This window comes from Loxodonta africana, chromosome 17 (assembly GCF_030014295.1).
Source record: "Loxodonta africana isolate mLoxAfr1 chromosome 17, mLoxAfr1.hap2, whole genome shotgun sequence".
Classification (NCBI taxonomy): Eukaryota; Metazoa; Chordata; class Mammalia; order Proboscidea; family Elephantidae; genus Loxodonta; species Loxodonta africana.
The window spans coordinates 61193016-61218424 of NC_087358.1; positions in this window are offsets into that span (position 1 = coordinate 61193016).

Consider the following 25409-nt stretch of genomic DNA (forward strand, 5'->3'; position numbering starts at 1 on the left):
TCTGTTTATGCCCTGTATTAGGGCTCCTAGGGTTGTCCCTATTTTTTCTTCCATGATCTTTATCATTTTAGTCTTTATGTTTAGGTCTTTGATCCACTTGGAGTTAGTTTTTGTGCATGGTGTGAGGTATGGGTCCTGTTTCATTCTTTTGCAAATGGATATCCAGTTATGCCAGCACCATTTGTTAAAAAGACTATCATTTCCCCAATTGACTGACACTGGTCCTTTGTCAAATATCAGCTGCTCATACATGGATGGATTTATATCTGGGTTCTCAATTCTGTTCCATTGGTCTATGTGCCTGTTGTTGTACCAGTACCAGGCTGTTTTGACTACTGTAGCTGTATAATAGGTTCTGAAATCAGGTAGAGTGAGGCCTCCCACTTCTTCTTCTTTTTCAGTAATGCTTTGCTTATCCGGTGGTTCTTTCCCTTCAATATGAAATTAGTGATTTGTTTCTCTATCCCCTTAAAATATGACATTGGTATTTGGATTGGAAGTGCGTTATATGTATAGATATGGCTTTTGGTAGAATAGACATTTTTACTATGTTAAGTCTTCCTATCCATGAGCAGGGTATGTTTTTCCACTTAAGTATGTCCTTTTGAATTTCTTGTAGCAGAGTTTTATAGTTTTCTTTGTATAGGTCTTTTACATCCTTGGTAAGATTTATTCCTACGTATTTTATCTTCTTGGGGGCTACTGTGAATGGTATTGATTTGGTTATTTCCTCTTCGGTGTTCTTTTTGTTGATGTAGAGGAATGCAAGTGATTTTTGTATGTTTATTTTATAACCTGAGACTCTTCCAAACTCTTCTATTAGTTTCAGTAGTTTTCTGGAGGATTCCTTAGGGTTTTCCATGTATACGATCATGTCATCTGCAAATAGTGATACTTCCTCCTTGCCAATCTGGATACCCTTTATTTCTTTGTCTAGCCTAATTGGCCTGGCTAGGACTTCAAGTAGGATGTTGAATAAGAGCGGTGATAAAGGGCATCCTTGTCTGGTTCCCGTTCTCAGGGGAAATGCTTTCAGGTTCTCTCCATTTAGAGTGATATTGGCTGTTGGCTTTGCATAGATGCCCTTTATTATGTTGAGGAATTTTCCTTCAATTCCTATTTTGGTAAGAGTTTTTATCATAAATGGGTGTTGAACTTTGTCAAATGCCTTTTCTGCATCTATTGATAAGATCATGTGGTTTTTATCTTTTGTTTTATTTATGTGATGGATTACATTAATGGTTTTTCTGATATTAAACCAGCCTTGCATACCTGGTATAAATCCCACTTGATCAGGGTGAATTATTTTTTTGATGTGTTGTTGGATTCTATTGGCTAGAATTTTGTTGAGGATTTTTGCGTCTATGTTCATGAGGGATATAGGTCTATAATTTTCTTTTTTTGTAATGTCTTTACCTGGTTTTGGTATCAGGGAGATGGTAGCTTCATAGAATGAGTTGGGTAGTATTCCGTCATTTTCTATGCTTTGAAATACCTTCAGTAGTAGTGGTGTTAAGTCTTCTCTGAAGGTTTGGTAGAACTCTGCAGTGAAGCCATCTGGGCCAGGACTTTTTTTTGTTGGAAGTTTTTTGATTACCGTTTCAATCTTTTTTTTTTGTTATGGGTCTATTTAGTTGTTCTAGTTTAGGTAGGTAGTATTTTTCCAAGAATTTTTCCATTTCTTCTAGGTTTTCAAATTTGTTAGAGTACAATTTTTCGTAGTAATCTGAAATGATTCTTTTAATTTCATTTGGCTCTGTTGTGATGTGGTCCTTCTCATTTCTTATTTGGGATATTTGTTTCCTTTCCTGTTTTTCTTTAGTCAGTCTAGCCAATGGTTTATCAATTTTGTTAATTTTTTCAAAGAACCAGCTTTTGGCTTTGTTAATTCTTTCAATTGTTTTTCTGTTCTCTAATTCATTTAGTTCAGCTCTAATTTTTATTATTTGTTTTCTTCTGGTGCCTGATGGATTCTTTTGTTGCTCACTTTCTATTTGTTCAAGTTGTCGGGACAGTTCTCTGATTTTGGCCCTTTCTTCTTTTTGTATGTGTGCATTTATCGATATAAATTGGCCTCTGAGCACTGCTTTTGCTGTGTCCCAGAGGTTTTGATAGGAAGTATTTTCATTCTCGTTGCTTTCTAAGAATTTCCTTATTCCCTCCTTGATGTCTTCTATAACCCAGTCTTTTTTCAGGAGGGTATTGTTCATTTTCCAAGTATTTGGTTTCTTTTCCCTAGTTTTTCTGTTATTGATTTCTAGCTTCATTGCCTTGTGGTCTGAGAAGATGCTTTGTAATATTTTGATGTTTTGGATTCTGCAAAGATTTGTTTTATGACCTACTATGTGGTCTATTCTAGAGAATGTTCCATGTGCACTAGAAAAAAAAGTATACTTTGTAGCAGTTGGGTGGAGAGTTCTGTATAAGTCAATGAGGTCAAGTTGGTTGATTGTTGTAAGTAGGTCTTCTGTGTCTCTATTGAGCTTCTTACTGGATGTCCTGTCCTTCTCCGAAAGTGGTGTGTTGAAGTCTCCTACTATAAATGTGGAGGTATCTATCTCACTTTTCAATTCTGTTAAAATTTGATTTATGTATCTTGCAGCCCTGTTATTGGGTGCATAAATATTTAATATGGTTATATCTTCCTGATCAATTGTCCCTTTTATCATTATATAGTGTCCTTCTTTATCCTTTGTGGAGGATTTAAGTCTAAAGTCTATTTTGTCAGAAATTAATATTGCTACTCCTCTTCTTTTTTGCTTATTATTTGCTTGATATATTTTTTTCCATCCTTTGAGTTTTACTTTGTTTGTGTCTCTAAGTCTAAGGTGTGTCTCTTGTAGGCAGCATATAGATGGATCGTGTTTCTTTATCCAGTCCGAGACTCTCTGTCTCTTTATTGGTGCATTTAGTCCATTTACATTCAGGGTAATTATAGATAAATAAGTTTTTAGTGCTGTCATTTTGATGCCTTTTCATGTGAGTTGTTGGCCATTTCATTTTTCCAGATACTTTTTTTGTGCTGAGACGTTTTTCTTAGTAGATTGTGAAATCCTCATTTTCATAATGTTTAACTTTATGTTAGTTGAGTCGTTACGTTTTTCTTGGCTTTTTTCTTGAGTTATGGAATTGATATTCCTTTTTGTGGTTACCTTATTATTTACCCCTATTTTTCTAAGTAAAAACCTAACTTGTATCGTTCTATATCGCCTTGTATCACTCTCCATCTGGGAGTTCAATGCCTCCTATATTTAGTCCCTCTTTTTGATTATTGTGATCGTTTATCTATTGTTTTCCATGATTCCCTGTTATGTGTATTATTTTGTTTATTTATTTATTTTTTAGAATTAATCTTAATTTGTTTGTTTTTGTGCTTTCCCTATTTGAATTGTGTTGATATCAGGATGTTCTGTTTTGTGACCTTGTATTGTGCTGGTGCCTGATATTATTGGTCATCAGGCCAAACAATCTCCTTTAGCATTTCTTGCCATCTTGGTTTAGTTTTTGCAAATTCTCTAAACTTGTGTTTATCTGTAAATATCTTAATTTCTCCTTCATATTTCAGAGAGAGTTTTGCTGGATATATGATCCTTGGTTGGCAGTTTTTCTCCTTCAGTGCTCTGTATACGTCGTCCCATTCCCTTCTTGCCTGCATGGTTTCTGCTGAGTAGTCTGAACTTATTCTTATTGATTCTCCCTTGAAGGAAACCTTTTTTTCTCCCTGGCTGCTTTTAAAATTTTCTGTTTGTCTTTGGTTTTGGCAAGTTTGATGATAATATGTCTTGGTGTTTTTCTTTTTGGATCAATCTTAAATGGGGTTCAATGAGCATCTTGGATAGCTATCCTTTTGTCTTTCATGATGTCAGGGAAGTTTTCTGTCAGGAGTTCTTCAACTATTTTCTCTGTGTTTTCTGACCCCCCTACCTGTTCTGGGACTCCAATCACTCGCAAGTTATCCTTCTTGATAGAGTCCCACATGATTCTTAGGGTTTCTTTATTTTTTTTAATTCTTTTATCTGATTTCTTTTCAGCTATGTTGGAGTTAATTCCCTGGTCCTCCAGAAATCCCAGTCTACATTCTAATTGCTCGAGTCTGCTCCTCTGACTTCCTATTGCGTTGTCTAATTCTGTAGTTTTATTGTTAATCTTTTGGATTTCTACATGCTGTCTCTCTATGGATTCTTGCAACTTATTAATTTTTCCACTATGTTCTTGAATAATCTTTTTGAGTTCTTCAACAGTTTTATCAGTGTGTTCCTTGGCTTTTTCTGCAGTTAGCCTAATTTCATTTGTGATGTCTTTAAGCATTCTGTAAATTAGTTTTTTATATTCTGTATCTGATAATTCCAGGATTGTATCTTCATTTGGGAAAGATTTTGATTCTTTTGTTTGGGGGGTTGGAGAGGTTGTCATGGTCTGTTTCTTTATGTGGTTTGATATGGACTGCTGTCTCCGAGCCATCACTGGGAAACTAGTTTTTCCAGGTAATCAGCTAAAAAAAAAAATGCATTCAGATCCCTATCTGAATTCTCCCTCTGGCTCATGGTACTCGGATGTTAATGGAGCCGCCTGGGGAGGGTGGGGGAGGGATCAGAGAGCTAGGAGTGTAGCACCTCAGAATATAGAGCTGATCTCCGCGTTCACGCTCCACCTGCGCCTGCCAAAATCCTGGCGGGACGGCTCCCCGGCTGGGACGCTGCTCTCCCCGCTCCAAGACCGGTCACTTCCTCCCGGGGACTTCTCTCTCCCGTGCGCCGCACCGCTCGCGAGAACTGGGTGGGCGTCGCCAGCACGAATGGCTGGGCCCGCCCCTGGGGTCAATTCAGGGGAATATAACTGGTCCCCGCGCTCATGCCCCGCCCGCTTTCGCCAAAATCCCAGTGGGACGGCTCCCCGGCTGGGACGCTGCTCTCCCCGCTCCAAGACCAGTCACTTCCTCCTGGCGACTTCTCCCTCCGGTGCGCCGCACCGCTGGCGTGAACTGGGTGGGCGTCCCCCGCACTAACGTCTGGGCCCCCCCGCCGGGTCGCTTTAGGGAAATATAGCTGATCCCCATGCTCGCGCCATGCCCATTTCCCGCCAAACTCCCGGCGGGACGGCTCCCCGGCTGGGACGCTGCTATCCCTGCTCCAAGATCAGTCACTGCCTCCCGGGTGCTTCTCCCACCGGCTGCGCCGCTACGCCGCCCGCGCCAACCGGCCAGGCTCCCTCCCGGGATGAGTTCGGGGGGTAGGGCTGGGCCCCTTGTCTGTGCCGTCTGCCCCCCTGGGCTCTGCCCCAGACCGGGCTCCGAAGGTCACCTGCCTGGTACGCTGGCTCCTGGTTCTGAAAACGATTGCTGTCTGCCCGTATTTGTTCGTTCTCCTTCTCTAAGTCTGTGTTTGTTGTTCAGAGTTCGTAGATTGTTATGTATGTGATCAATTCACTTGTTTTTCTGAGTCTTTGTTGCAAGAGGGATCCGCGGTAGCGTCCACCTAGTCCGCCATCTTGGCCCCGCCTCTGATTTTTGTTGATCTTTTATTTAGTCTCTTGCCCTACACGGCTACACTGGCCCTAAAAGGAAAAAACCGTGGCTGGGCTTTTCTGCACTTTCTTCTCTCTGGGGTCTTCACCCCTCGGATCCTGCCTGGGTACTAGTCTCCAATTTTTGTCTCTCCTGCCCAATGAGAATGCCAAAGATTCTACTGACTTCTCTACCTCCAGGCAGCTACACTCTGCCAGACTATACAGCCCATTACCCCACTCCAAGAATTGGGAAATGCCCTGATAAGAAAAGCAGTGTGCATAATGGTAGGCTTATGGCAGTAAGCATCTTTTTTCTATTTTATCTGACTTTCTAGTTGTTCATGGTTAGAAGCATCAGTCTGTTACAAGTTATTCCAACATATCCAAAAGTGGAAGTTCCTGTCATGTAGCCTTTAATGAAAATTTTATAAAAAGAGATGAAGAATGGGGTTTACTTTGCATACTTCATAGGAAAATTTAAAAATCTCCAATGAGAGGGACAGAGCCAAGATGGCGGAATAGACGGACGCTTCCGTGGAGGCCTCTTTACAACAAAGACCTGAAAAAACAAGTGAAACAGGTGTATTTGTGACAAGCTGGGAGCGCTAAGCATCAAAGGTAAGCTTAGACAATGAACTGAGGGGCAGGGAGAGGAAGAGATGGTTCAGAAGTGGAGAGGAGTTACTGGACCTGAATCGCAGGGAGCCCTCAGGCACCATTCCTGGAGCTGCGGCGGCGGCAGCAGGCAGGTACTAGCGTTCAGTGGCAGTTTCCTCAGGGAGAAGCAGCCAGCCACACAGACCACTCACACCTCCGGAACATGAGGAGAATGGCGCGCTCGGCAAAAGCTAAGTACTTGAGTATATTTTATCGCGCCCCCCCCACCCCCAAGCCAGCTTCAGCGGCTGAATCCCTGGGCCTGAGATAGACCCTGGTGAGCACCTAGAGCCATCCTCCCAGCCTTGGGGGAGGAAACAATTTGCAACTGGGGGGAAAGATAATTTGCTAGCTCCATTAACTGGGGGAGCTCAGGACAGAAGTGACTCCTGTCCAGGCATAAACCGTCCATGGGCCTTGAGTACCTTTCCCTTCTGCATGGACCTGTGTGGGCCTATTTTGGGAAAATAGGCCCTTGTTGGCAAACTCCAACCATTTCAACTGTGCAGTGGAGAGGTGGGTGTTTGATGTTTGATGTTGTTTGCCTATTAAACAAGGTCCTCACCTACCCACATCAGGGACCTAAGGACTGGTAGCTCCACTCAGATCACCCAGCCACCCATGACAGGGATCCAAAGATAACTGGTACCCCCCAGTCCTTACAACCAAAAACTTTGGGTGCCCATGGTCCCTCTGCAGAACCCACCCAGCAGCATGCTCTAGGGAACAGAGACGTGTTTTCCTCAGAGACACTTGGGGGTCGGTTCTCAGCCCCCTGCCTTGTTCAGAGCATGACCCCCTGCTGCAATCAGATACTGGTATATACACCAATCACTCCTGCCCCCTAAGACTGTAGGACAGAGCCTGTACCACACACTTGATATCAGCTACCTGGAAATCTGAATTCATACAAGAAAACGGAATGGACTCCTAGACTGGTATACCCGATAACAGGTCTAGCCATCTGGGGACAGGACACCAGAGCTCCAAAGGCGAAAATAATCAAGCTAGCTCACTCAAGCAACCTATAGGGCTATACCAAAACAAAACAAAGGAAGCAGCTACAAAACAGTAAGCAAGCATAAACTAATACAATAACTTATAGACGGCTCCGAGACAACAGTCAATATCAAGTCACATAAAGAAACAGGCCATGATCACCTCAACAGGCTCTCAAAACAAAGAATCCAGGGATCTTTTAGATGAAAGTGCATTCCTGGAATTGCCAGATGCAGAATACTAAAGTTTAATATACAGAACCCTTCAAGACATCAGGAGGAAATGAGGCAATATGCAGAACAAGCCAAGGAATACACAGATAAAGCAACTGAAGAAATTAGAAAGATTATTCAGGAACATAATGAAATGTTTAATAAGCTGGAAAAATACATAGACAGACAGCAATCAGAGATTCAAAAGATTAACAATAAAATTACAGAATCAGATAATTCAGTAGAAAGTCAGAGGAGCAGAACTGAGCAAGTAGAAGCTAGAATTTCTGAACTTGAAGATAACTCACTTGGCACTAATATATTTGAAGAAAAATCAGATAAAAGAATTTAAAAATTGAAGAAACCTTAAGAATCGTGTGGGACTCTATCAAGAGAAATAACCTAGGAGTGATTGGAGTACCAGAACAGGGAGGGATAACAAAATACAGAGAAAATTGTTGAAGATTTGTTGGCAGAAAACTTCCCTGATATTGTGAAAGATGAGAAGATATCTATCCAAGATGCTCATTGAACTCCCCGTAAGGTAGATCTTCAGAGAAAGTCACCAAGACATATTATAATCAAGCTTGCCGAAACCAAAGATAAAGAGACAATTATACGAGCAGCAAGGGATAAAAGAAAAGTCACCTACAAAGGAGAGCCAATAAGAATAAACTTGGACTACTAGGCAGAAACCATGCAGGCAAGAAGGCAATGGGATGACATCTTTAAAAAACTGAAGAAAAAAAAAAAGCCTGCCAAGAATCATGTATCCATCAAAACTGTCTCTTAAATATGAAGGTGAAATTAAGACATTTCCAGAGAAACACAAGTTGAAGGAATTTGTAAAAATCAAACCAAAACTACAAGAAATACTAAAGGGAGTTCTCTGGTTAGAAAATCAATAATATCAGGCATCAACCCAAGACTAGAACACTGGGCAGAGCAACCAGAAGTCAACCCAGAGAGGGAAATCCAAAAAAACAAAGCAAGATTAAAAAAAAAAAAAAAAGCCCAAGACAGGGTAACGGCAATGTTATTATATAAAAGAGGACAACATTAAAATAATAAAGAGGGACTAAGAAATGTAATCATACACCTTCCATATGGAGAGTAAGATATGGCGATACAAAGAAACAAAAGTTAGTTTTAAATTTAGAAAAATAGGGGTAAATAATAAGGTAACCACAAAGGAAAAAAACTATCCTACTAATCAAAATAAAATACAAGGGAAAAATACACTCAGCAGAAACAAAATCAACAACAACAAATATGAGGAAAGGACAATATATAAAGAAAATCTACTCAACACATAAAATCAAATGGGAAAAAGAAACTGTCAACACACAAAAAAAGACATCAAAATGATAGCACTAAATTCATACCTATCCATAATTACCCTGAATGTAAATGGACTAAATGCACCAATAAAGAGACAGAGAGTGGCAGAATGGATTAAAAAACAAGATCTGTCTATAAGCTGCCTACAAGAGACACGCCTTAGACTTAGAGACACAAACTAATACTCAAAGGATGGAAAAAAATATATCAAGCAAACAACAATCAAAAAAGAGCAGGAGTGGCAATATTTATTTCTGACAAAATAGACTTTAAAGTTAAATCCATCAGAAAGGATAAGGAAGGACACTATATAATGATTAAAGGGACAATACACCAAGAAGATATAACCATATTAAATATTTATGCCCCCAATGACAGGGCTACAAGATACATAAAACAAACTCTATCAGCATTGAAAAGTGAGATAGACAGCTCCACAATAATAGTAGGAGACTTCAACACACCACTTTTGGTGAAGGACAGGACATCCAGAAAGAAGCTCAATAAAGACACGAAGATCTAAATGCCACAATCAACCAACTTGACCTTGTAGACATATACAGAACACTCCACCCAACAGCAACCGAGTATGCTTTCTTTTTAGTGCACATGGAACATTCTCTAGGATACACCACATATTAGGTCATAAAGCAAGCCTTAGCAGAATCCAAAACATTGAAATATTACAAAGCATCTTCTCTGACCATAAGAGCATAAAAGTAGAAATCAATAACAGGAAAAGCAGGAAAAAGAAATCAAACACTTGCAAACTGAACAATACCCTGCTCAAAGAAGACTGGATTATAGAAGACATTAAGGATGGAATAAAGAAATTCAGAGAATCCAATGAGAATGAAAACACTTCCTATCAGAACCTTTGGGACACAGCAAAAGCGGTGCTCAGAGGCCAATTTATATCAATAAATGCACACATTCAAAAAGAAGAAAGGGCCAAAATCAAAGAATTATCCCTACAACTTCAACAAATAGAAAGAGAGCAACAAAAGGAACCCACAGGCACCAGGAGAAAACAAAGAATAAAAATTAGAGCTGAACTAAATGAAATAAAAAAACAGAAAAACAATTGAAAAAATTAAAGACCAAAAGCTGCTTTTTTGAAAAAATCAACAAAATTGATAAACCACTGGCCAATCTGACAAAAGAAAAACAGGAGAGGGAGCAAATAACCCAAATAAGAAATGAAAAGGGCTATATTACAACAGACCCAACTGAAATTAAAAGAATCGTATCAGATTACTATGAAAAATTGTACTCTTACAAATTTGAAAACCTAGAAGAAATGGATGAATTTCTAGAAACACATTACCTACCTAAACTAACACAGAGGTAGAACAACTAAATAGACCCATAACAAAAGAAGAGATTGAAAAGGTAATCAAAAAACTTCCAACAACAACAACAAAAAAAGCCCAGGTCCAGATGGCTTCACTGCAGAGTTCTACCAAACTTTCAGAGAAGAGTTAACACCACTACTACTAAGGTATTTCAGGGCATAGAAAAGGACGGAATACTTCCAAACTCATTCTATGAAGCCAGCATATCCCTAATACCAAAACCAGGTAAAGACACCACAAGAAAAGAAAATTATAGACCTATATCCCTCATGAACTTAGAAGCAAAAATCCTCAACAAAATTCTAGCCAATAGAATTCAACAACATATCAAAAAAATAATTCACCATGACCAAGTGGGATTCATACCAGGTATGCAGGGATGGTTCAACATTAGAAAAACAATGAATGTAATCCATCACATAAATAAAACAAAAGATGAGAATCACATGATTTTATCAATTGATGCAGAAAAGGAATTTGACAAAGTTCAACACCTATTCATGATAAAAACTCTCAACACAATAGGAATAGAAGGAAAATTCCTCAACATAATAAAGGACATTTATACAAAGCAAATAGCCAACATCATCTTAAATGGAGAGAGTCTGAAAGCATTCTCCTTGAGACTGAGAACATGACAAGGACGCCCTTTATTACCGCTCTTATTCAGCATTGTGCTGCAGGTCCTAACCAGAGCAATTAGGCTAGATACAGAAATAAAGCGCATCTAGATTGGTAAGGAAGAAGTCAAAGTACGTCTATTTGCAGATGACATGATCTTATACACAGAAAACCCTAAGGACTCCTCCAGAAAACTACTGAAACTAACAGAAGAGTTCAGTAGAGTATCGGGATACAAGATAAACATACAAACATCAGTTGGATCCCTCTACACCAACAAAAAAGAACATTGAAGAGGAAATCACCAAATCAATGCCATTTACAGTAGTCCCCAAGAAGATAAAATACTTAGGAATAAATCTTTCCGGAGATGTAAAAGACTTATACAAAGAAAGCTACAGTACACTTCTGCAAGAAACCAAAAGAGACTTACATAAGTGGAAGAACATACTTGCTTGTGAATAGGAAGACTTAACATTATAAAAATGTCTATCCTACCAAAAGCGATCTATACATTTAACACAATTCCAATCCAAATCCCAAGGACATTCTTTAATGAAATGGAGAAACAAATCACCAATTTCATATGGAAGCGAAAGAGGCCCCGGATAAATAAGGCATTACTGAAAAAGAAGAACAAAGTGGGAGGCCTTACTTTACGTGATTTTAGAACGTATTATACCGCCACAGTATTCAAAACAGCCTGGTACTGGTACAACAACAGATACATAGACCAATGGAACAGAATTGAGAATCCGGACATAAATCCATCCACATATGAGCAGTTGATATTCGACAAAGGCCCCAAAACAGTTAAATGGGGGAAAAGACAGCCTTTTTAACAAATGGTCTGGCATAACTGGATATCAATCTGCAAAAAAAATGAAACAAGACCCATAGCTCACTCCCTGCACAAAAACTAACTCAAAATGGATCAAAGACCTAAATATAAAATCTAAAACTATAAAGATCATGGAAGAAAAACTAGGGACAACATTAGGAGCCCTAATACATGGCATAAACAGTATACAAAACATTATAAAGAATGTAGAAGAAAAACTAGATAACTGCGAGCTCCTAAAAATCAAACACTTATGCTCATCCAAAGACTTCACCAAAAGAGTAAAAAGACTACCTACAGACTGGGAAAAAGTTTTTAGCTGTGACATTTCTGATCAGCGCCTGATCTCTAAAATCTACATGATACTCAAAATCTCAACTGCAAAAAGACAAATAACCCAGTTAAAAAATGGGCAAAAGATATGAATAGACACTTCACTAAAGAAGACATTCAGGTAGCTAACAGATACATGGAAACCCTTTTTTTTTTTTTTTTTGGTGGCGTAGTGGTTAAGTGCTACGGCTGCTAACCAAAGGGTCGGCAGTTCGAATCCTCCAGGCGCTCCTTGGAAACTCTATGGGGCAGTTCTACTCTGTCGTATAGGGTCGCTATGAGTCGGAATCGACTCCACGGCGCTGGGTTTTTAACAGATACAAGAGGAAATGTTCACGATCATTAGCCATTAGAGAAATGCGGATCAAAACTACAATGAGATTTCGTCCTACTCCAACAAGGCTGGCATTAATCCAAAAAACACAAAATAATAAATGTTGGAGAGGCTGTGGAGAGATTGGAACACTTATACACCGCTGGTGGGAATGTCAAATGGTACAACCACTTTGGAAATCGATTTGGCGCTTCCTTAAAAAGCTAGAAATAGAACGGCCATAAAAAAGAAAAAAAATTTTTTTTTCTTTTTTATGCCATACGATCCTTGCAATATATCCTAGAGAAATAAGAGCCTTTACACAAACAAATATATGCACACCCATGTTTATTGCTGCACTGTTTACAATAGCAAAAAGCTGGAAGCAACCAAGGAGCCCATCAATGGATGAATGGATAAATTATGTTATATGCAAACAATGAAATACTATGCATAGATAAAGAACAGTGAGGAATCTGTGAAACATTTCATAACATGGAGGAACCTGGAAGGCATTATTGACTAGTAGTCAGTTGCAAAAGGACAAATATTGTAGAAGACCACTATTATAAGAACTTGAGAAATAGTTTAAACTGAGAAGAAAACATTCTTTTGTGGTTACGAGAGGGGGGAGGGAGGGGGTGGGAGAGTGGTATTCACTAATTAGATAGTAGATAAGAACTACTTTAAACAAAACCCAGTGCCTTCAAGTTGATTCCGACTCATAGTGACTACTTTAGGTGAAGGGAAAGACAGCACACGATACAGGGGAGGTCAGCACAATTGGACTAAACCAAAAGCAAAGAAGTTTCCTGAATAAACTGAATGCTTCAAAGACCAGTGTAGCAGGGGCAGGGGTCTGGGGACCATGGTTTCAGGGGACATCTAAGTCTATTGGCATAATAAAATCTATTAAAAAAACATTCTGCATCCCACTTTGAAGAGTGGCGTCTGGGGTCTTAAACGCTAGCAAGCAGCCATCTAGGATGCATCAATTGGTCTCAACCCACCTGGATCAAAGGAGAATGAAGAATGCCAAGGACACAAGGTGATTACGAGCCCAAGAGACAGAAAGGGCCACATGAACCAGCGACTACATTATTCTGAGAGCAGAAGAACTAGATGGTGCTTGGCTACAACCGATGACTGTCCTGACGGAACACAACCGAGAACCCCTGAGGGAGCAGGAGAGCAGTGGGATGCAGACCCCAAATTCTCATAAGATCAGACTTAATGGTCTGACCGAGACTAGAAGGACCCTGGTGGTCATGGCCCACAGACCTTCTGTTGGCCCAGGACGGGAACCATTCCCAAAGCCAACTCTTCAGGCATGGATTGGACGGGACAATGGGTTGGAGAGGGATGCTGGTGAGGAGTGAGCTTCTTGGATCAGGTGGACGCTTGAGACTATGTTGGCATCTCCTGCCTGGAGGGAAGATAAGAGGGTGGAGGGGGTTAGAAGCTGGTGAAATGGACACGAAAAGAGAGAGTGGAGGGAGAGAGCGGGCTGTCTCATTAGGGGGAGAGTAATTGGGAGTGTGTAGCAAGGTGTACATGGGTTTTTGTGTGAGAGACTGACTTGATTTGTAAACTTTCACTTAAAGCACAATAAAAATTATAAAAAAAAAAAACTCCAGTGAGACATTAATGTTCTTCCCAAAGTTCCATTCAGGAATGTAGCCATCAGAATGTTTTTTAACTATCTCTTTCCTTCACACACAGAGCACTGGTGGTACAGTGGTTAAGAGCTCTGCTGCGAACCAAAAAGTTGGTAGTTCAAATCCAGCAGCTACTCCTTGGAAACCCTAAGAGGCAGTTCTACTCTGTCCTATAGGGTCACTGTGAATTGGAACTGGAATTGACTCAGTAGCAATGGGTTTGGTTTTAGTTTTCCTTCACATGGAGTCCTGGATACAGCAAGCAGTTAATGCACTTGGCTATTAACTGAAACTTTGGAGGACTGAGTCTACTCAGGGGTTCCTCGGAAGTGCCAGTCATTCTTCTATTTAAGTCTTATAACAATCCTATGAGATAATTACTTTTATTATCCCCACTTTATAGATGGAAAAACTTTGCTAAGGGCAAGCAGCTAGTAAGTGACCGAGCCAGAGTTCAAACCCAGCACACACCTGAGGCCCCACCATCACTTAGTTACTATTTAACACAATACAGTGAGGCAATAGTTGTTCAGTGGAAGAATTCTCGGATGCGGGAGATCCAGTTCAATTTCAGACCAATTCCTTGCGTACAACCACCACCCACCTGTCAGTGGAGGCTTGTGTATTGCTATGTTGCTGAAGAGGTTTTAGCAGAGTCTCCAGACTAAAACAGACCAGGAAAAAGCCCTGACAATCCACTGCCAAAAACCAGCCAAGGAAAGCCCTATGGATCACAATGCTCTGATCCCCAACTAATCATGGGGGTGCCACAGGACTGGGCAGTGTTTCATTGCAATGTGCATGAGGCCGCCACGACTTGGGGATGGATTTGATGGCAATAAACAACAATATCACCACCATAGGACTATGTTCAATAAATGCGCCAGGTGTATACTGTTTTCCATTTTCTATCCATATCCTGTCTAAATTAGGGTATGCCTGTCAATTTTTTTTTTTTTTTTTTTGTCAATAGAGGTTAAAGAGAGCCAGATGCAGCCATTAAGTTTAGGTGGGCGAGGGCTGAGCAGGAATTGAACTCCAACATCATTGATTAGGTACCGTGATCAGGGGTGTCTGTGATGAGATAGTGGGGAGAGTGCTGCACTTGGAATCTGGATTTAGTTAGAAGATCTGGGTCAAGTCTAAGCTCTGTCATTTGCTAGCTCTGTGTCTCTGAACAAGTCATTTTACCCTCTCTGTGGGTCAATTTTGCCATCAATAAAATGAAGATAATAATACTGTAAATGGATGTATTCAAACTGTGGTGTTGATGGCAAATACTGACTATACTGTGGACTGCTACAAGAACGAAAAAATCAGTCTTAGAAGAAATACAGCCAGAATACTACTTATAAGGGACAATGACGAGACTTTGTCTTGCTTACTTTGGACACGTCATCAGGAAAGACCAATGGCTAGAAAAGGACGTCATGTTTAGTAAAGTGGAGGGTCAGCAAAAAAACGAGAGAAACTCGAACAAAGGGATTGATACAATGACTGCCACAAAGGGCTCCAACATAGGAAAGATCATGAGGATGGTGCAGGGCAGGACAAAGTTTGGTTTTGTTATAGGTGAAGTCTTCATGAGTCAGAGCCAAATTGAAGGCAACTAAAAACAACAAATGCATGACTGTTATTTCCATGTCCTGGGGAGTTGGATGGAATAGAGAATGAGCAAACAGACAAACTCCTTACTTCTGGGTCAGACAGGAAGAAGCGATAGCAACCACCGTAGGAAGACAACATTCCACCAAGAGACCACCCTGACCACTGACCATTGATGATATTAAATTAGTAAATAATGTGGTGGCCTCTGTGGAAAGAGCACATGAGGAGATATGAACGACTCACACAGGGCTAGCTACATAAATTGTGGGACCCAGTGCAGAACGAAAATTGGAAAGTCAACCTCCTCTTCTCCCCTCCTGGCGCCTGCTGCAGGTAGGGAACAACAGTGGAAGTGAATATCCCTTGTCTATGAGACTTGGTCACCACTCCCAGTAGAGGTTAGAGGGATGGCCAGCAGGGCCACCGTGACTTGACACTCTAAGGCCCTAGCCATGCTCCCTGCTTTCATCAGGTGTTACTTGTAAAATACAAATCCAAATGTAAAGTTAGTAAAAATTTCAAGATGGCGGCCGTAAAGCATTAAACCCCAGAAGGTCGGGGCCCTCCTCGGGGGGCGGGGCTCTCCTGGGGGCGGGGCCTCCTGGGGCGGGGCGACAGCTCTGGTCCCATGCCTATGTAGGGCACCAGCCCTGGCAAACCTTGTATGCTCAGCGAGCGACAAGGCGGGCTTGGCCGAGGTGTTGGTTCAGCAGCTGCTGTCCTCTAAAGACAACGTTAAAGCACATGCTTCAAAATTTAAAGCCCTATGTCAAAAGGAGCGTTTATTACCTTCCCTGCCTTAGACCTACGTGTTCAGTCTCCTCTGCTGCTTTTCCTTTAGGGAAACTCTGAAGGTTTTTCTTTGTATTGGTTTTTGCTGACCATCATCCATCGGGAGGTGGGGTTTGACAGTGATGTTCTCCAGGCTGAAGTGGTTATGCTAAGTGGAAATAAATCCAGCCCTGCACATGGGCGTCACATGCTGGCTTTGGGGAGCCATTTGCATCTATCTATTTTTTTTAACTGAAGCTTACAGTGGCCAAGTAACATTATTCACATGTGACTGTGAGGCATGCATTTTATTAGACAGAGGAAAATCATCACCCTCCAGCTAGCTTTTACTTCTCTGCTGTCACAGAATTGCTGCTAACTTCACCTTCAGGGAGTGCCTTGTTTAGACAGGCCCACATTTTTTCGACTTGACTCATTCCTAAAAATAGCTTCACAAAACGAATTGCTGTAGAAGTGGGTTGCCTTTTTCCAGTTATAAGAATCAGGTTCCCGACTAGATTTAGCCAAAAATGTATAGTATACTGTATTGTGTATCAAATCCCATGGCTATCTCAATGCATTTTATAATTTTATAAACATTACCTTAGTGTACCCTTCTGACGCATTATGTATTTTATCTAAAATTATAATTCTGGCTATGAGGCACATTAATTAAATTCTTAATGAATATAATTTTTGTTGATTAATAGAATTACTTAGATGGTGCAGTTTCTGAAATATAACGCAGTCAAAATGCATCAAGTTTCTTAAAAAATCCATATGCTTTGACTGAAAAATTGTATCCTAGAGAAGTCAGAATGGAGGACAAACATCTTTGTAAAAAGATGCTTACTGAGGATTGATTTGAAATAGCAAAGCATAGAGAACAACTTAGATATGCAGCAGAAAAATGCTTAGATAAATGACGGTATTAGAAGACAGTATAGCCTAAAGGTTGACCTCTACTGACCTCTACTCATCAGATGTCAGTAACACCTCCACAATTGTGACAATCAAAATTGTTTCCAGACATTGCCAAATGTCCCTTGGGAGAAAAATTGCCCCTAGTTCGGAACAGCTGCTCTACAGGGAAGGGTGAAGAATTAGATACATTAATGAGGTTATAATATTATTGACCTTATATTGTTTTTCAGAGGATCAAGTTCAGTTGCTTCTATTTTAATAAGTTTGACAAATGCTTGCTTTTCTTTATATTATAGCCATCTAATTTAGACATCGAAAATTAGATTTTTATGGATTTCTAATATCATTGGATAATGCATGTCTTTAAAGTGAAGAAGGAAGGATATGAACCAATATATAATCGAGAAAACAAATCTGCAAAATATATAAATGTAAATATAAATACATAGAAAGAAGAATATGAAGAGATACATTAAGACGTTAAAAGGTGATTTTCTTTTGTGGTGTAATTGGGGACGATTCTTATTTTCTTTATATTTTTATGTATTTTCCAAACTTCCCACAATGAGCCTATATTTATTTTTTAAATTAGAATGCACATTTCACACACACACACACATCTTAACACTTGTTTAAGGTGCTCCACATTAATTCTTCTGTCACCTCAAAATATTTGCTTAAAATAAGAAGATCCCTTTAAAAATCATGCTATTTACCTTGGTCTTTCTGAGAAAGTATCATTATAGGTGTTCAATAAATATTTGTGGTTGATGATTTTATTTCAGTCAGTAAAAAGCCTTTCAACAGATAAGAATGTATGAAATTGGGGAAGATTTTTAAAAATACAAAAATATTAAATATTGGAAAGCATATGGGTTGAGAGGCAGATTTACATCCTGTTGCTCAAATTATATATTCCTACAATCTTTCTGGAAGGTAATTAGACAATTAAGTGTTCATACATAGCATTTGCATTTCTAAGTATCTATTTCTCCTAAGGAAATCATCCAATGATGTGAATTAAAACTGTTAAATAAAGATGTTCAGTAAAGTGTTATATACTACAGCCAAAGTCTGGAAATGATGCCCAATAATAAAGGGGTAGGATAAAATAGTCTACAGCCAATGAAAATTTTGTTTGTTAAAACCATTTAAGGATATTGAAAAATACTCACCAGTCATTGTTGTGAAGAGCACTAATTGTCCCCAGTATTCATCTCCCTTAGTTTCCTAGTGCTGCTGTAACACAAATACCACAAGTGGGTGGCTTTAAAGAGCAGAAATTTATTTTCTCACAGTTCTTGAGGCTAAAAATCCATATCAGGTTTCAGTCATCTTGATCCTTCTGTGGGCTCTCTCCTAGTTTCTGATGTCTGCCAGTGATCCTTGGCATTCCTTTGCTTGTAGACAATCCTTATATGGCATCTGCATCTAATTTGTTCTTTTTTGTAACTCAGAAGTGATTAGGTTTATGGCACACTCTACTTAGATACGATCTAATTAACATAACAAAGAAAACCCTATTTCCAACCAGGATTACATCCACAGATACATACCAAACCAAACCTGTTGTTATCAAGTCTATTCCGACTCATAGTGACCCTATAGGACAGAGTAGAACTGCCCCATAGAGTTTCCAAGGAAAGGCTGCGGAATTCAAACTGCTGACCCTTTTGGTTAACAGCCAAGCACTCTGCCACTAAGTCTGCACAAGTATAAGGTTTAGGATTCCAACACATATTTTGGGAGGATGCAATTTAACCCACAAGATCATCTATTCTTCCGTCTTACATTTAGTGATAGGCACCCACCCCCACCAAAATTTAGCAAGGTACACGGCCTTCTAGTGGCCTTCCTTGCAAAGTGGAGATGACATGAAAATCTTCAGAGTCACATCTATAAAAAGAAAGACCCACTTGCCCTCCACTTCCTTGCCCGCTCGGCCTGGGTGGCAATGCACATGGCGTGCTTTTGAGCAAGCTCTGACCCTCCACCTGGGGCAGCAGCCTAGCAGAGAGAAATATGGGTCCCTGGGTGACCTCATAATCAGAGGTACTTTCATGTCCTGAAACCCCTTTACATAATGAGAGAAAAATCCATTTATTTTGAAAGACTATTTTAAGCTGTTTTGTAATAGTAGCTCAGCCTGCATCTTAACAAAAACATAATTGGTATAATATGTGCAGGAGTAGCAAAAACATAAATGATATAACTCTCGCTCAACAATTGTGTATAGGGTGGCTATGAGTGGGAATCAGCTCTACAGTACTGGGTTTGCTTTGGTAACAATTGCATGATAGGCAGCAAGGAAACAGATATTGCAAACTGAAAATCTGATGATCTTTTGGAGTAATTTCCTAGAGCTGACCTAACAAAGTACCACAGACTGGGTGGCTTTACATAACAGGAATTTATTGTCTTGCAATTCTGGAGACTAGTAGTCCTAATAAGAGCATTTGGGCAGCACCATGCTCAGGGGAAGATCTTTCCTTGTCTCTCCCAGCTTCTGGTAACCCCAGGCTTTCCTTGGATGGAGTCGCATTTTCACATGGCTATCCTTCCTCTGTCTCTGTGTCTCTTACACTTTTTCAAAAGGATATCACTCAGATTGGGGAGTTCCTGGGTGGTGCAAACAGTTAATGAACTTGGCTGCTAACTGAAAGGATCAGTCATTGAAAAATCCTATGGAGCACAGTTCTACTCTGACACAAATAGGGTCATTGTGAGTTGGAGTTGACTGGAAGGCAACTGGTACTGGTGCTGCACTCAGATGGGATTGGGATCCACCTTACTCCTGTATGAACACATGTTAACTAAACTGATAACATCTTCAAAGACCCTGTTTCCAAACAAGGTCACATTCACAGGTACCAGGGGTTAAAACCAAAACCAAACCTGTTGCTGTCAAGTCAATTCTGACTCATAGTGACCCTAATTAACATTTCTTTTTGAGGGACACAACTCAATGCATAACATCGTTATTAAACCATGGCAAAACATTTGGTAGAATTGGTCCCTAAGACCCGGAATTGACTAGACGGCAGTGAGTTGTGAAAACTTTGAAGGCAGATTATAGTCTTAACCAATCCTGTAGCTCTAGGGATGACAAGGAGAAAAAGTCGCATGTTGGTTTCTATTTACTGCTCCTTACTGCTTTTATGGAGCCGTGGTTGGCAGTGGTTAAGAGCGCAGCTGCTAACCAAAAGGTTGGCAGTTCGAATCCACCAGCCGTTCCTTGGAAACCCTATGTGGGTAGTTCTACTCTGTCCTATAGTGTCATTATGACTCAGAATTGACTCAATGGCAGCAGATTTGGTTTTGTTACCAATTGCCAATCTGACACAAAGGGTCCTTGTCTTTTCCTGAGCGAGAATACACGGAAAAGACAAGCTTTACCTTCAGCAAGCTTTATTTTTCTTGAGTCAAGCAAAAGGAGTCAGTGGGAATCTAAGCCTCTCCAAAAGACTGACTCAAAAACGGAAGCAAGGCTAGGACTTATGTGGGTTCAGTGGAGACAACAGAGTAATGAATATTTAGTGGGCTTCTTTCAAGGGGTGGGTACTTCTCAGAAGGCAGTGCATGTTGATTAGGTTGTGTGGGCATCTGGAATCCAAGATGCAACCCGCTGATATTCAAGATGGACTCCTCTCGGCAGCCCTTGGCATCAGTTATTATGGGATATAGCGCAAGTGCACTGATCTTTGGCACTACATTACCATCTTCGGAGGGCTAAGGAAGGTTAAACAGCAGTCACACTTTGTTCTTCTATGCATGCGGGAGCCTGTAAAGGGGAAAGGGAATAGAAAAACACTAAGAAGGAGATAGTAATTCAGGGATTGTTTCAGCCTTATCTCATTTTGACAGGGTGTGGTTCTTGTTTACCCAACTTCTAGATGGTAATCTTTTAACATCCCTTTTGTTCTGCCAGCACAGTTAACCCTATCTGTCTCAGTTTTACTGCTTTTATTAGGAGTGATGAAGAGGGGGATGAAGTTTGTCAAGAATTAGCCAGTTTTCAAGCAGGAATGGAAGGGAATACAGCTCTGCTAGGAATGTCCCTTGTGCTTGGGGCTGCAATCTCGATTGACTAAGAGTCCAGTAATTTAGGCCTCATGGACTAGAAAATCAAATGGCTTTGGTACCATAAACAGCAAGGGACAATACTATGTCTATGAGCCTTTCTCCAGGGCTTGTTGTTATGGGATCATGGGAGCCAATCCAATGGCAAAGATGAAATTAAGGGTATTGCTGTCTCACCCAAGCCTATTATTTCAGATGGCCTTGAAGTAGCTACTACTGATTTAGAGAGAAGAGACTAGGCCAAGTTCAGAGATGTATAAACAAATGAGAGTCCACAAACTTAAGAGTTATGCAGACAAGATCATCAGTTATCCTTACATGTTCATGGAAATGACCGGAAGCAAATAGTCCAGAAAACTGCTAAGAATTTTGAAAGGATTATATTATCAAAGAAACCACAAGCTTGGCCTGCCATAGCTATGATTTTCTGATCCCTAAGGCAACCTCCAGGAAAGTTGTGGCCACTTTAGTTATGGCCACAGAAGTTAATGAACAAGGAGAGGCTCCAGAGGTCACTGGACAATGCAGCTTCTCCCAGAGAGAACCAGTATCCGTCCTAGGAATTTTCGTCATTGGCTGCAGCAGGGAGTAGTCACAGTCCCTGCCCAGTAAGATTTCACCATTCTTAGGGACCATAATGATTCTGTCTCCCATTTCGCCTGTTTCCAAACGGGAGTTGTTATTGCGGCTATCCTGTCTCACTCCGTTGTGGAAAAATAAGCATAGGAAAGGTGCCAGGAAGCAGGTCTAATATTTTGTAAGTCCCCAGGTCATGAGAGGCCACATCTGCCCTAATGGAGAAGCTACATGTCACTGGGAAATCTTGAATTTTGAGTTGGAAGTGTGGTTAGTCCCTGAGTGTTGCAAATGGTCAACATGCTCAGCTGCTAACCAAAAAGCTGAAAGTTTGGATCCACCCAGGGGTACCTTGGAAGATAGGTCTGCTCTCTATTTCTAAAAAGTCAGCCACTGACAACCCTATGGGGCACAGTTCTAGTCTGACATACATGGGGTCTCCATGAGTCAAAACTGACACAGTTGCAACTTTTGTTGTTGTTTTGTTATATTACATATGTGGTTAGAAGCACAAGCACAAGGAATTGCATGACCAGAAGCAGAATCTGCCAATTGTCCCCCAGTACCCATTTTCTTCTTACGTCTAGTAATGGAGCTTTTCCACCTTGGGGTTTCTCAAGATACATGGCTACGCAGTAGGTGACCATGTTCCCAGTCTCTCTTATACCTCTGTGTAGCCACGTGATTGAATTTTGCAAATGGCAAGTGTGCAGAAGTGAGCAACCAGCAGGGTGCATCCTAAAAGAGGAAGCTACTTGCCTTCCACTTCCTTTTGGCTGGAATGTGGTGTGGCTTTGTTGGACCTGCTTCAACCGTGTGGACTAGAGCCTGGAGGATGTGGAGCAGTAAGATAGCGTGGCCATGGGTCCCTGGAAAACCACAGGAGCAGAGCTGCCTAGGACTCCTGAAATACCTGTCTACTCAGCATCTATACATGACAGAGAAGAAAGCTTGTATCTTGTTGGAACCGCTATACTTTTGGGTCTCTTCGTAATAGTAGTTATATCTACCATAAAGAAACAAGGGGAAAAAAAATCAAAATGTGCCTTATGATCTTGACTTTAAAAAAAGGCACGTACATCCATAGAAAAACCTGAAAAGGTAAGTATCTAAACATTTATTTCTAGATAGTGATATTATGAATACTGTGTATTTTCTTTGTGTTTTTCTATATTGTTATGGATTGAATTGTGTCCCTCCAAAATGTGTGTCAACTTGGCTTGGCCGTGATTCCCAGTATTGTGTGATTGTCCACCATTTTGTCATCTGATGCGGTTTTCCTATGTGTTGTAAATCCTACCTGTATGATGTTAATGAGGTGGGATTAGTGGCAGTTATATTAATGTGGCAAGACTCAATCACAAGAATGGGTTGTATTTTAAATCAAACTCTTTTGAGATACAAATGAGAGAAGCGAGCAGAGAGACATGGGGACCTCATACCGCCAAGAAATAAGAGCCAGGAGAATAGTGCATCCTTTGGACCTGTGGTCCCTGCACTAAGAAGATCCTAGACCAGGGGAAGATTGATGACAAGGACCTTCCCCCAGAGCTGACAGAGAGAGAAAGCTTTCCCCTGGAGCTGGCACCCTGAATTTGGACTTCTAGCCTCCTAGACTGTGAGAGAGTAAATTTCTTTTTGTTAATGCCAGTCACTTGTCATATTTCTGTTATAGCAGCACTAGATAACTAACACACATTTTCCTTTTTTTAACTTTGCATATATATTATTCTTGTAATCACACAAGCACCTGTAAATATGCTATTTTAAAAATAAGTAACTTATTTTTCATTTTTCTCCTTCACACTTAACTACCAATATTTTCTCCAACTGTCCTTTTTTTTTTTTTTTTCCAAAGCTAGGAGCATTAGACCAAATAAGTGCCCTGAGGAAGCTCTAAGTGCTTTTGCTTATCTTTTAATGCCATAAGACCTGTTCAGCACTTGGTGGACAGCTATCAGAATGCTTCAAATTTCACGGAAAAACTAGACTAATTATCACAGCTTTTAAAAAGGCTCTCACACAGCTGCTAAAACACCCTTAGACTTACAGAGCAGGCAATAACAGGAGGACAAATGACCTATTGAAGTTCTTGCCTGCGTTTTCGTTCTTTCCAGAAGTCCCTTTGGTAAGCAGGCTTCTCAGATTTGCATGTGGTTGTTGTATTATTTTTAAAAGCCATTTTAATAATCTGCTCAAAACCCTCTTTGTCTCTTCCTACATCCAATCTGTCACCAAATTCAACCTGTTCCACATTAAATTATCTCTTTACTCTATCCTCTTTTCTGTCCTTAATGTAGGTGGGCCTCATCTAATCAGTTGAAGGCCTTAAGAGCAGAAAGAGAGTTTTCCCTAGGGAGTATTCTCCCTCCAGACTATAAATGACATTTTTCCAGAGCTCCCTCACTCGTCACTCTTCTTGTCACTTGACCTACGGATTTGGGGACAGAAGACTGCAGGAATCTCCAGCCTGTCACCTGACCTACGGATTTTGGACTCATTACCTCCCTTCACAATTGTGTGAGCCAATTCCTTAAAATCTCTCTCTCTGTGTTGTTATGTTGTTCTGTGTCGTCGAGTTGATTCCGGCTCATAGCGACCCTATAGGACAGAGTAGAGCTGCCCCATAGGGTTTCCAAGGAGCAGCTGGTGGATTCGAACTGCCGACTTTTTGGTGATCAGCTTGAGCTCTTAACCACTTTGCCACCAGGGCTCCTTCATATGGGTGTCACCACATCTTTGGTGTAGTGAAAAACAGGTGAAATAGTGCTCTACAGATTAGTAAGTAAACACAAGTAACCCTGTGCTTACCTTGCTATTGGGTAATCTGGCCCTGCATATACCGATGAGAAAGCCTTTACAAGGAGAAATGATATAAAGCTCTCCACTTAGTAAGTTCAGATATGCAACTTGTGTTTTTCTGCTTGCTTGGGTAAGGCCACTGCCCCAATAAGGGCCGTTTTAAAATGAAAGCACTTGGGCATTTCACGGGTTTGTTTGCATTGCAAGCCAAGGAGCAGGGATCAGCCACTTAACTTCCAATTCAACCTTAGCTCAGTGGCTCCCACACAGTCTTTGGCAGCATATTATGCATTCTCAAACAGGCTGCCAAAGTTCATCAATGTATGAAGTTCTGTTCTGTTACCAGTGTATGTCCTGTAACAACAATAGCGCTCCGTGGGGTACTTCTCAAAAGCACTGATAAGTGAGCAAGTGTGTGAGTGAAGAAGTGGGGTGACATTATATAGGTGAAGCCCTGGTGCACAGGGTGGCTGTCCCTTTGTTACTGCCAAATAACAGCCACATCCAGACCTAGAGAGGAAGAGACTTTATTCAGAAAGAAAAGAGGGGAAGGGATTATTGTAATAGGGAGGGGGGCTACTGCAGTAGGGCGAAGTCTGCAGCCATAAGGTCTGCAAGTGTCTCAAAGTATTGGGGGAAAAGCATTTTCTTATATAGAGGCTGAAAGTAAACAAGGCTAGAAAAAAATCCAGATATGGGGAAGTGGTATGAACAGGTGATATCATAAGAAGATAACTCAGAATGGTTTACTCTGGAGTCAGTGTGTTCCAGGTGGGGCCCTTGAAGAGGGTAGTGTGTTGGCTCAGGCTGAGT